Source organism: Symphodus melops (genome assembly GCF_947650265.1).
Source record: "Symphodus melops genome assembly, chromosome: 10".
Classification (NCBI taxonomy): domain Eukaryota; kingdom Metazoa; phylum Chordata; class Actinopteri; order Labriformes; family Labridae; genus Symphodus; species Symphodus melops.
In genome coordinates this window covers 1,383,197-1,389,478 of record NC_136700.1, presented here as the reverse complement: position 1 = coordinate 1,389,478, position 6,282 = coordinate 1,383,197, and positions in this window count along the sequence as shown.

The window sequence follows — 6,282 nt, the reverse complement described above, 5'->3', positions numbered from 1 at the left end:
ATAGTCAAAACCAGTGTACATATATGGAGTGTAGTGTTTTCATCCAGCAGACAGACTCATGCGTACAGTTGGAAAAGTTGGACAGAATGCGTGGCGATATACGTTTCAGCTTCCTCTGTCACAAACGCTGCATTGTTTCAAAAGTTCCTGCTTCTCATTAGACGTGACCAGAACTCGAATGGTGATGCATTCAGCCAATGAAATGCAGACTTTACTGTAAGTCGATGTTTTTAAAGAGCCATAGCTCCCCGGCGTCCTGCGTCTCTGTCACATTTGTCTCTCGACTGAATAATCTCCGTGGAAACTTCCGGACGACGTTTTTGAATTTCAAACATGAAGATGATACTTTGCATGTAAAGTCAGATCAGGATCATCTTCGCATATATACAGTTCAGTGTAAAGGGAGACGCGTGTTTTTTTTTTTTTTGAATGTCTGCTCAGCTGCTCCTTGACGTGAAACCTTTCTCTGTGTGTCAGCTGACAGAACGTAGACTTAAGAGTTTGGGGAACCAGGAAGGATGTTTTTTCTTTCTTGTCAGAAGGACCACACGTGTGCTCTCACGCGCGCTGTGTGGAGGGTGTAATCACAACACGCGTGGCAGACGTGTTGCTCCATCCAGAGAAGTGAATGTGCAGACAGTCATGTCATCACTGTGTCATTGTGGGTAGTGACAGACTAATCCATTACTGTGGCATGTATCCTGACAGACTAATCCTGCACCTTTCTGTAGTGACAGCAGCATGATCGGACAAACATGCACGGATGGTCAAACGAGACTTTAACAGTGTTAGTGAACTGTCAGCAGTGACGCCTCTTACGCCACTTACTTGCAAAGTTTCCAGTCGTCAACTTTCACTCCACAGATTGAACAGAAGCTTAAGATAGCACCCATCCAATGCCTTAAGTCCAACTCTCCAGTAAAAATCTAGTGTTCAAGCTTTCAGCCGGGCTGCACTTTATTGGATGTAACTCAAGCGTAACGTGTTGCGTTCTTCTGTCTGCAACAAGCGATGAGTGTGCAATACACGTGAAAAGAGAGACACATCGATGAACTGTCTGCAATTTTAAAGTAACACAACGTTTTCCGCTTATCTGTGCTGAGAGCACAACATCAGTACCAGACATGCTAAAAAATCACTTCCCGTTTTGAGGGAAAGTCTTTGTACAAAAGAGCTAACAAAGGTCTATCATGTAATGTTCTCTAGACTATGTTTACAGTCTGCAGGTCGGCAGCAGACAGCGCTTGGCTCAAACGTCCGGTTTGGTCAGCTCCATTTTTTTATAATCATAGCATGCATGTTAAATGTGGACACGGGTGAAACAAGGCACGCTGTTTACAGACCTGCTCTGATCATGTCTGCAAACAGTCTGTGCATAAAACGAGGCCGAGCATGGTGCCACACATTAATGATGATTCAGTGGTTAACGAGTAGAGCATACGGAGAGGTCATCATCTGTCTCTGCACAATATCAGCCACGTCACACATCGTTTTACAGGTACTTTACAAACTCTCGCCCACCAACGATAAGTGCTATAAAAGTGGAATTTGTTACAAGTCATCGTCGTCCATGAAAGGAGAGAAAGATTTGATTGGTTTACCGTACACTCACCATACTTTGTAAACTTTCTAAAACCACTTTTCTATCTTTTCCTTGCAGATATAGCCAAGGTAGATTGTTTTGTACTTCTAAACAATGTTTGGAGTCGTGTCAATGTAAACCGCCGGTTGTGTAGATCGTCTTTGAATTTAGTGGATTAGATTTTGATATATTTTCCACAGTGATGAAGCCTCCCCCTCCCTCCCCCCGAACCGCTGAAACAGTGTAGTGTATCATAACTAAACATAATCCCATCTACTGTGCTCACGTAGTCTACTGACTGGTTCGTGTCTGTGTTACTCATGTATATTTCTTCTCATTAGAGGATTTATTTAGATATTTATTTATTTACAAGAAGATTATTTATCTATGGATGAGCTGCGCCGCAGGTTGTCGAGGCGACCAGTTTGGAAATCCTTTCAAGGAGGGTGGTTTTAATGTGCAATACAGGAAACAGTTTGAACACATCTTACTTACTCAGTAGCTCTGACGAGAGGTCAGTACACGTCTTTGTCTGCTTCAGTGTTTGTCGTAACCCTCGGCCAACATCTTCATCACTTCTCTTGCAGGAGAAGCTTTTGAGTGTACCTAACATGTTTACATGAAGAACCAGTGTTGAACATTTTCCAGTATAATTGTCAGTCTCGGGTTGTCATGAGCTGAGGAGGGTTGTTTTGTGGAGATGGCCGCTGTCAGTGGCGTGTGAGGATGTAACAGAAGCCTAGCTGTAGTCTACTTACTAAACGACGAGGTGGGACCAAGACTACGCACACACGCACACACAAACACAAACTTACATGTCAGCTGAACTCTTGTGTAATCTTTGCCTGGGTCAGAATGGATCAGCACCAGCGGGTACAGCGGGGGATCAGCTTGGATTGTGTACCCAGGGTTGTCCCAACAGATGTGACCCAGATGTTCTAACTGCACCGTCTTCAGTGCCGAGACAATGTTCCATGAACTTCTCTACTAACTGTCTGACTTCGGGCCTTTGCTGTCCTGTAGCTAAATGTGATGACCCCCCCCCCCCACCCCAAACCCCCGCCCGCCTGTGTGTGTCCGTGTTCGTTCCTCCTCCGTGTTCCTCTGCAGATGCATGATGAATCCCTGTGTACCTGTGTTAGCAGCATGTTCTATATGATGGACGCCGATCGGCAAATTTTTTATAGTGTGGGGTTTATTCCCCTCAGTTCAAATCCCAGACACCAGACGGGTCTTTGTGAAGCGAAATGAGCGGGTGGCACACACACAGACACATCCAGCTCCATGCAGATACAGAGAAGAGAAACTGTCGACTGCTTGTTTCTTATGTTGAAACCACTACAAGCTGTGAAAAGAGAGCTGCTCTGTTGTGTCAAGGATTTGTTTGCATCTTCCCAGGTCATCTCTTTGTTTGTCTTGTACGATATTTCTATGTCCGTGTAAGTGTCTCCCCTCTTCTTCTTCTTCTTCTGTTCCTCGTCCCCCGTTCACTCGCTCCCAGGTCTTGCTCTTCAATGTGTCCCTCTGTGAAGTTTTTTCCTGTGGTGATGAAAACGTTCTCTCTCTGCCTGAACCTTCGTAGGGAAGTAATGACTGAGTTACTACAATATCTTGTGATAGACATATACATTTATTCAGTACTGTAATAATAAATTATTCTGCTCATGATTATCTAAGTTTTTTTTTAATGAAATGCAGAAAAAAAAATTGTTAGAAAAAAGAAAATTACAGTTTTTTTTGAGAACATGGCATGAGGTGTAATGTGTTACTGAACGAACATGAAGGTCTTAAATCAAGTGATGTCGACCTTATTGGAATATAGTTTATTTATTTTCAAGGCTTCATGTGTCTGTGTCGTTATTGCTATCCTTCTGATCACACAGCAGTCGAGCACACTGAGCATGAAACGTTTGACAGGTTACCCACAACTCTCCCCATTTCCACCAAACCCTGCTCATGGTTGCAGGAAGTGGAGATTCCTTCGACCAGTCGACGGTCTGCCGAGTGTCTAGCTACAACCTTCAGGGTCGGGTAGGTACGATTGGATCCCCAACAGAAGGGAACCAAAATAATAGGACGGTGCGGATCAGTTGTATTAGCTGCCCGTTCACTCAAACCCTCTCTTACTATACACAACAACATATATTCACTACATAACAAATTCTGATGTTTTGAGAATTCATCTCAAACATTTTCTGTAAAATAAATAAACAATGAAAAAGTGAAGCTAAAACATATAACTTACACATTTATGATGTCAGGGGTAGATTTGTGTTATAGCTTTTTTTGCCCTTGTCAGCAGTGAATCCAAAACGCATGCTAGATAGATATATACTTTATTGATCCTGACGGAAATACAAACATGACTATTACTACTTTTTTAATGACAATATATGCATTTATTGAAAGTGTAACTAGTTAGACCTTTCTTTATTTGTTTAACTGAGAAATAAACGTTTATTCATTGTCAAAAATTATATGCTAAACATTAGTTGGTTTTATGTCTTTCACGGGAGACCCACTTATTTATTTTACATTCAACACATGTAAAGAAGTCGACACAAGATAAAATCACAGCAGAAACTCGCCAAAGTATCCACAGAGTCTTCTCTCTGATATCAGCACAGATACAGAGCAGCACTTCATCCCTCCTGCTCTCAGTCTGTCAAACATCAGCTTTTTTTTCTCCTTCCATCTCTTCTCAGATTAACATTTCCCTGAAGCTCGAGGAACAAAGTAATCAGTGAAGGCCGTAACCCTCTACCTGTCTTCAAACAGGGCAAAGCAAACATTGATGCAATAACAGTGATCATATTATGAACTCTTCAGAGCTTTATGATAATGAATGTTCATCCCTAGTGTGTGATTATTCAGATCAGATACAAGCAGCTACCTCTAATTACATTACATTACACCAGGGCTGCAAAGTAACATATAAACTCATTTTGCTGTAACTGAGGAGCTTTTTTGGTTCACCGGAATTTTTTTAAATCAGTAAATTTAAATTTTTTATGTATTTCACTACATTTGAAAGAGCAAACATTACCAAGTTAAAAATATAAAAAAGTAAAAAGGATAGTGTTAGAGGAGGAATCGGGGGCAGAATTTGGTCAGAACAGACCCAGATATACAGCAAAAATAAATACTGTGTACCTGAACAGAGTATTTATACGGATTTTTAAAAAACATTTATTTTTTTAAAGATTTTAAATTCAGAAAGATCAGCGTTAAATAAAATTGAGGGGACCACAGAATACCTGGACCAAACCTGAATCCAGAAAACGTGTATTTATTCCGGTATTTATTTCCGGTTGTACTCGAAGTCTCTTGAGCTGCACTGCGCAGATGCGGAAGTGAAGCACAGAGCTGCGGTTTCGTTGCTGGTGGTCGACCCGGTCAACCTCTCCGTAAGACATGTGGAAGCCTCGTCGATGTTCATGAGAGTGGCTGTTTAATACGAGAATTATACAAAAAAAGAGCGTTAAATATCACTCAAGAGGCACGCTGAGGAGGATTTAAATAAATAAAAACAGAAATCGTCAACGGAAGAAGGTAAGCTAGCCGTCTCGTGCAACCGCCATTGTTTATGAGGAGGCTCGGCGCGAGGCCTTCTACAATTTATGTTTAATAACCACCAAAAATCAAACATACCTAACATATATTAAGTGTGTTTGTTTAATAGTGTTATATGAAACGTCCTGCCTTCGTTATTTTTATATTTTTTTAAAGCTTTAAGCTTTGTAACGGTGATCTTTGTCGGCGACGTTAAGTCATGTGTCGTTTGTGCTCATCTTTTGTGCTCACTAAATAAATAATAATAAATTAAGTATCTACGTGTTATAATGATGGTTAGATTTAGAAAACCTGTGCAGGGAACAGCTGAGACATGAGAACATGCTGGATGTGGTTGTAATGGAAGCACTGGGAGCCATGTTTGGCGCGCTAATCAGCTGACCACTGCAGAGATGATTTCACCTCCTGCCTCTATTATTGTTATTGTTAATATTTATTTGTTTTAACACCCAGCCTTTAATGTATGTTTTTACTAAAGATTACATAGAGCATTACACTTTAGGTAAAAGTCTGTTTCCTGTAATGTATTAGTTCACATCTGAACCTCCTGCAAAGGTTTTTATTATTGTCAGAATAATAATAATATTAAAGAAGTAAGATTTTATTTGTCAGGATAAGGATGAACGTTATTGATCTCCCAAAGGGGGACATTTGGTTGTTATAGCACCTCCAAAAACAGGAAATATAAACCGTATCAGTATCAAAAAAAAAAAAAAGTAAAAAAAACCAAACACCTATGAGCAAGTTTACATTAATTAAATATAGGGAGAAAAAAATACCAAAAATATATATAATAAAGAATTTTTTAGCAAAATGGCAATTCAGCAAAATTTATTCCAAACATGTAAGATAAGACAAAAGTGAACTAAAAAACATAACGTAAAAAAATAAATAATTTCAAACAGGAAAGTATAATGCAGATAAATAATTAAAATGCATTTTGATAATAAGTTTTTATAAGTTAATGTCCTCAAAGGAGTGGGAAGAAGTTCTTTCTATCTATTTAGCATGCTTGTATTATATTTTTTAAAACATTAAGAGGACATTTAAAAAATTATTCAAACTAAACCTAGAAAGACTGAAAACGCTCAAACAGAAGCAAAATTATAGTACAAATTATGTATATT